This window comes from Arachis stenosperma, chromosome 1 (genome assembly GCF_014773155.1).
Source record: "Arachis stenosperma cultivar V10309 chromosome 1, arast.V10309.gnm1.PFL2, whole genome shotgun sequence".
NCBI classification, from domain to species: Eukaryota; Viridiplantae; Streptophyta; class Magnoliopsida; order Fabales; family Fabaceae; genus Arachis; species Arachis stenosperma.
The window spans coordinates 108,983,068-108,990,524 of NC_080377.1; the positions used below are offsets into that span (position 1 = coordinate 108,983,068).

At 34.2% G+C, this 7,457-nt stretch overlaps 1 long non-coding RNA gene across 1 annotated transcript; it reads right to left on the reverse strand.

Annotated features, from left to right (window-relative positions):
• Window positions 1-4,211: 4,211 nt before the first annotated feature.
• On the reverse strand, window positions 4,212-6,294 carry LOC130946628 (uncharacterized). Its single transcript, XR_009072320.1, has 3 exons — window positions 6,177-6,294; window positions 5,949-6,032; window positions 4,212-4,850 (listed from the first exon to the last, which is right to left on the reverse strand). It is a non-coding gene; the product is annotated as an uncharacterized LOC130946628 (long non-coding RNA).
• Between the last annotated feature and the right edge of the window lie 1,163 nt (window positions 6,295-7,457).

Consider the following 7,457-nt stretch of genomic DNA (forward strand, 5'->3'; position numbering starts at 1 on the left):
AACCTTATCCACTCACCCTTACCCCTCACTCCCACCCACAGTTTGAAAGAAAGAAAGAAATGAAGAAAAGAGAAAGAGAGGGAGCAGGGAGAAGAAGAGAGGGAGGTGACGGCGCCGGCGGGCTGGATATCGCCATCGCCGTCGTCATTGTCAGAACCGAGAAGGAGAGGGAGGAGACGTTGAGAGAGGAACGACGTCTAGCCAAACGTGAGAGAGAGAGAAGGGGCCACCGCAATCCACGCTACCGCTGGAGGGATCGTCACACATTGCTCTGCCATCAAGATCGTCACCGCCATCGTCCAATGTCGCCGTCGCGTCGCCATTGAAGAAGAGAAGGAGAAGAGAGTGCAGGCCAGTGGCCCAGGGAGAGGAGTTGCCGCCATTCGTGCCTCCCGTCACCGTTGCTCCCTCGCCGTAGCCGCTAAGGGTGGCAACGGGGCGGGTAGGGGTGGATTTTTGCTCTATCCGACCCCGCCCCGCCTCACAACAACCCGCATAGAACCTGTCCCGCTTGCACCCGCGGGTAGTAAAATGTTGAACCCTAACCCGCCCCGCCCCTATAATTATTAAAATCCAACAAATAAAATTAAATTTCAAAATTTATATAACCGTCTTCACATACATAACATAAATTAAAGTAAAAATTTTAAATATGACACAATATTATTATTCATTTACTAATTATTTTACATATATTATATATATATATTATATATTAAAATTATATATTATATATATACCAGGGCGGGTATTACCTAAACCCGACCTCGCCCCTCCCCTCCCAAGAATCCGCCCCGGTGCGAGACGGGTAATTACCCGCCCCCGAGTGGGTAGGGGCGGGTAGGTACCCGCGAGTTCGGGTGGTATTGCCATCCCTAGTAGCCGCTGTTTGTGTAGTAACCGGAGGTGTAATCTGATAATTTTAAATCAGATAGCTTCAAAGCCCTCAAAGCCCTGCTCTGCCGCTCTTCGCCCATTGTCATTGCCAGGTTACTTGTTTTTTTTACCTGTTCTAATTAGTAATTTAGGATTATTGAAACTTTAAATTGTTACTTGTATTTGGTTTTGATCTGTTCTTAATTTAGGTGATATTTGCCAATGATATTTGCCTCTTTGTTAAACAACATCATTATACTTTGTCATAAATCATGTTCATATACAATACTTCTACAATTTATGCAGTTCTATAATCTTAGTGTTATTAACTGATTGTTCTGTTGAATATTCCAAAAAATCCAAGTTAAATCTTCCTTTCATGAAAATCCTTAAGGAAAATTTATATCGGGACTCATACTCCTGAACCAGAATTAAGGAAAATCCTTTTTTACCTTGACCCAGACAACGCGTGGTTGCACTTGGGTTGACTGGGATTTTGACATGGGCGAGTGTTCAAGTTCTCTGGCAGCTGTTGTTCATCTTCTTCGCCATTCTTGTCGCTGCAATCAAGTACTCTTTCATTGCTGCTTTTCTTCTCTTCATTCTCATCACTCTTCTGTAAATTTGCCTGCTTTAATTTGTTCTTTGATCCTATCATGTTCATATGCTACAGAGAATTGATTAATTAATTAATTGTGTATAGTTAATATTAAACTTGTTGTTAATGAAAAGTAGATTAATTGATCATTTCTACCATTGATATTGTACTAGGTAAGGTAGAGTAAGGTAAATTTTGTCTTTTAATTCTGTAATTATTATTTTTATTTTTGTTCCTTTCTTAACGAAAGGATCATGTTAAAATTTGTTGCAATGCTAAGGACGATTTTTTTTTCTTCAGATATGCATGTTAGGGCATTGTGTGCATTATTTTTATTATGTAGGCATTATGTGCATTTCCAAAGATATGTTCTTGCTGTTATAGGAGTCAGTGGTACACTTTATGCTATTGGTAGATATTAATTTTGCTGTTGCTGCTGTAGAACCCAATGGACTTTATTATTGATTTTTCCTCATAATAATACTATTATACTTCAAGTTAACTTATTTATTATATAGAACTAATGTTTTACTCACATTGATAACTAAATCATAATTTATTATATGGATATATAGCTAAATCAAGAATAATTTAGTAGAAATTTTAAGAAGTCACATAAAAAATATTTGTACCTTAGGACTATGATCATCATAATTGATAACAAGTCTTGTTATAGCATAGTACCAAAAGACAATTTGAGTCCAACGAATCTATTGGGATTTGATTTCTTTCTTTGCTAATATACCACTTTGCTGCTCCTTCCCAACAAAACCTTTATCATGCTCTAGTTTTGGTGATTTTCTCTATTACTGTTTTTATGTTCTTGCTTGATTTTGATGCATGTATGATTGATTTGATTTTTGTTAATTTGATGTGGCAGAATGGGGATTTCAGCCATGTTTTAAGGATCTTTGACGAGGAGGCACAAGCTATACAATCAGTTCAAAACTCAAGGCTTGAGCTGCAGAATTCTACTGCACTTGAGAAAACCATCCTTTCATCAATAAATGGGCAAAGGAAGCGCTTGAAAATATTTTCATTCTTCCCTTGCCTTCCTTTCATACATTTAATACGATGATGATATACCTGATCCATGGCTAGAAAGATATGAAAGATAGGATCAACAAACACTTATTAAAACTATTGTTTATGTTTAGCTATAATCCCCTTTTTTATTATCTGTTATGAATGATAGATTATATGTATTAGTATATTTTTTGCACTTTCACGTAAACAACTAGTTTTTGAAAGATGTTTAATGAAACGACATTACTTTTTGTATAGTTATATATAGTTGTCAAAATTGTTGTTTACATAGCACTTCTTGAAGAAATGGTTCATTTTCTTGCAGATTTCATTCGTGACTAATAAGTTAGTTTTGAACAAGTGTAACTTCTGTCTCTTCTTTGGTGAAAAGCTAAATTTAAAATGTTGTTTTAGATTTCGTTTCTAGCAATGTTAACACTAAATAATTACTGCAGAGTGCTCATCGGATAGCATTGGACATGCTGAACACAGCGAGGATGCCAAATTTGTTGAGGCTAATTAAGAGATGTGATGAACATAGTGGGGATGATACGAAGAAAATATTTTCCATATATATATAATTTAGTAATCTAAATGTAATATTTTGATGTGTTATGTATTTTTTGTAAACAGACTGTACCCCGTATTACATATAACGAATAAAAACATATCTAACTTATAATATAAATTTTATGATCAAGATTTTTTGAATTTCTCATTTTTAGACTTATTTTGTGATTATCATAAATTTGGGATGCGATTATGCTTTAAAAAAAATAAATCTCATAAAATAGAGTAAGCTATGGTCACGGTTTTAAGGAGAAGTGACCATAGAGGCTATGGTCACGGCAAAAATCGTGACCATAGATAAGGGCATAAAGCTATGGTCACGGTTTAAGAAGGGGTGACCATAGATCTATAGTTACGGTGAAAACTGTGACCATAGATAAGGCTATGGTCACAGTTTTGAGGGGTGACCATAGAGACTATGGTCGTGGCGAAAACCGTGACCATAGATAAGGCTATGGTCACGGTTTTAAGGAGGGGTGACCATAAAGACTATGGTCACGGCGAAAATCGTAATCATAGATAAGGCTATGGTCACGGTTTAAGGAGGGAGTGACCATAGAGCTATGGTCATGGCAAAAACCGTGACCATAGATACGGCTATGGTCACGGTCTTAAAGAGGGGTAACCATAGAGGCTAACCGTGACCATAGATAAGGCTATAGTCATGGTTTTTACGCGTAACCATAGATTAACCTATAGTCACGGTAAAAAAACGTGGCCTAAAGTGTCAGAACTTGAAAATTGAAATTGTGACCATAAAAACCGTGACTATAGATAAAAAAAACCGTGACCATAGACCTATGGCCACGAGAGAATAGGCCATGATAAAAAAACCGTGACTATAGGTCCAAAAACATAACCATAGATCTATGGTCACCCTTTTTACTAGTCATGGTCACGGTAAAAGCCTTTTCTTTTGTAGTGTAGACGAGTTCCTTCCGCCATCGTTGGCCTCTCAATAAAAGCACCAATTGGTACTCCACTTGGTACTCCTTGGCAATGTAACCAAAGAAATAGTTCCAGAATCAACAATTAACACAAAGAATCACACTAATAAACAATAACATCAAATAAGAAGAATTAACAGAAGCGACAGTAAAGATAAGACAATGATTCTCTTTTCGAGTAAGAGAGACTCCTCAATATATGATATTTCTTACATGCCTTTTGTGACTACATTCCATGCTATATATGACTCTCTCTACTAGGTGGTTATATAACTAACTATTGCTATTGTCTCAAGCATTATTTCCCTGCTACGCTCCTTCACGCTCGTAGTCCTTCTTCCAATGTGGCTGCCTCATTTCCCTTTCGTTCTTCTATTGGAGACCTGAATTACTTAACCCAAACATCTCTTCATCATCTATAGTCTCCTCCATTGAGCCAGAGTTGGTACTTGGACTCGTATCAATGACATATTAATTCTAAGCAACCATAATGTGCTCATCATGTCCCAGTTCCCACCACAATGTGCTCATCATTTAGTAGAAGTGTTATAGGATCGAGTGGGATTGAATTTAAACGAAAAATATACTCGAGCCAATTAAAATGTATGTATTTGATTAGGTTTGAATTAGGCTTAATATTTTTTTAACTTAAATTCAAACTGATCCGACTTGACAAAATTGGGTTCCATAATAATAGGCAGTGCCAACCACAAGAGCCACCGTAGCGCCTTGGACCACCACACGAGCCCTCATTAGTTTCTGCCCTAAATGAGAGTTACCTCGTCTAAAACTAATCAATCTAGCCGTTAGCACACCAGTGGTAATAAAAGCACCTAAAATTAACAAACTAGAGTTGATCAAATTTGAAGGACAGCAACAGAAGTTCAATGGTAAGACACAAGAAGCACAAAGAACCTTCTCCAAATTCCAATCAGCAACAATGAAGGAAAAACACACACATTAGGATCAAGCAATTAGAATCACTATGTTAACTAAATTTGATCTTCCAAAATTGACAATTCCTACTCCATTGCATGTATAAAAAACCAATCTGATTATGAATTATGAAATCCTTTTTTTCTTCTTTCTTTTATAAATGTAGATATAGACACCTATGCTTTTATATTTGCATAATCATTAAAAAGTTAAAGTTAAAGCCCCTATTGTCCATCTCAATTTCAGTCTTGACAAAAAGGCACAAGTTTCTTTACCCTTCGGAGTGAAAACCCTAATGTCCAACTTTTACTATTATCATCTAAATCCATTTGTCCCTGATGGTCAGCAACGGCAACTAAGTAACTTGATTAGTTTTAATCAAACTCAAAGTTGGTAAATTCAGGTTTCATGCATAATACTCAAATAAACTTGCACTAATGCCTCATACTTTTAAAAGAAATTGCCATACAATAATTCTTAGTGGCAGATAAGCAGATTAAGAATCAAAAGAATAGTGACAATCATGAGAAATTGCGCATCAATATTCTAAATATAAAAATGGGTAAAATCTTAGTTTCTCAATTATGGCATCCTGGAGAGTGACGCATGATAATCCTATACATCTTGAAACAAAAATATTCATCAGGAATATCTCCAAATACTAGAACCTTCTACTAATTAGACATTTTTCATAGTCAATATCTTAATTCATTGAAACGGCAAATGAAAAAAACCCCTTGAATTTACTTTCCAAAGTATCTAGGTGATTAGGTCGATCCTAATTCATATCCAACACAGTTCATAGCAATTCTTTATCCCCAAATACATCAAATAACTCTTTCACACCAATGCATTTAACGAATAAAGGATCAAATACATAAATAAATTAGAAGAAGGATCGGATGCACGAAAAATGTGAAGAATAAAGTTGAACGCGTGAAACCTAACCTAGATTATATACAATGCAAAATACGAAATTAAAAAAAAATACTTACCAACGGGGACTAAAGAGTTTCTGACATGCTTATTGTCTGGAAAGAATTCTCCGGCACCGGATTTCGAGACGGCCATATTCAATGCTGAAATTGGATCAAATAATCGTAAGAGATTAAACCCTAATTGATCGAACAACCTACAAAATTGGAACCCAAGGACAAAGGAATTTCTTTTTCAGCCACGAAGACGAAGTGCATTTAAAATCAAAATGTCAAAAACATTCATACCTGTTGAACTATTTTCTTTTGTTGAATAATTTTAGTCCACTGCCCTGTGCTGGGTGAAAATGTAATATAGGCTTATTGAAACAAAAACAAGGGGAGAAGTTAGTGTTGACTATTGACTAATAGCCTTGACTGTGTTGTGTTGATGATATTTGCCTATTTGAGCAAGCCAGACATTTCAAAGTTTAATAACCTGTATGGGATCAAATTATAAATCAAATTATAAGACAATATTGTATTGTAAATACTAATGTTGATTTTAATTCTTTTATTATTACACTTGCATTATTATTATCATGGTAATTAGCCGAAATTAGTTCATCTATTATTTGTATTTGAAATAATATCATATATCATTTTGGCTACATTTATAAACCATATATATATATATATATATATATATATATGGCTATATAGGTACTGTCTATGGTAGCCATGAATGTGCTGTGGCTACAATGACTATGGCCTTTCTTCCAATTAGTAAATTACACGTGGATAGGAGAAAGTTGTTTGACTTTAAAAGCGTATCACTAAAAGTGTTGTTTAAAGAGAAAGTGTTACCTTTAACTTGGCTTTGATACCAATTTTTTAACTTTGAATAAAAATAATTTGTAAATTCTATAGTATTGACCATTTCTACTACTTTGATGTATATTTATAACTTTTTAATCTTGTTTTAGTTTATAATATTCTTTTTTGCATGGATTACTGTATATAAAATCTTTTATCTGTTTGTCTTTTTCTTTAATATAATTTCTCAAATCCTCAATAACTTCTCTTATTTCTACACTTTCTCTTATTTCTAAATATCTGTTTAATTTTTCAATTTCATTCTCCATTTTTTCTTTCAGTAGCTTTAATTCTTTTAAGTCATAATATGGTTTTCTAGGCATTTATAAATTTTTTAAGTTTAATTTCAACTTGTTTATATTTATTCTTATTTCTATCCTTTTTATTATAAGATCTTCAATTTCAATCTGAAGATTATTTAATTCCCTTTTATACTCCTTTATTTTACTTTTTAATTTTCTCGTCCTATTTCTTTTTATTTTATTTTCTGGTTTTTCAATCTTTTTATGCTTCATTATTTAAAATTTCCGCAAACTCTATCATCGATTCATCACTATTTTCTAGAGATTCTATTAATTTTTCTAGCTCTTCAACTTCTCTTTTTAACTTGTCATAGATTATTTTTAGGGTCTCATTTAATTTTTCGACCTTTTTTGTTAGTTCTTTTATTTCAGAACTTTCTTCTTTAATTTTTAACTTAGATAAACTTAAAGG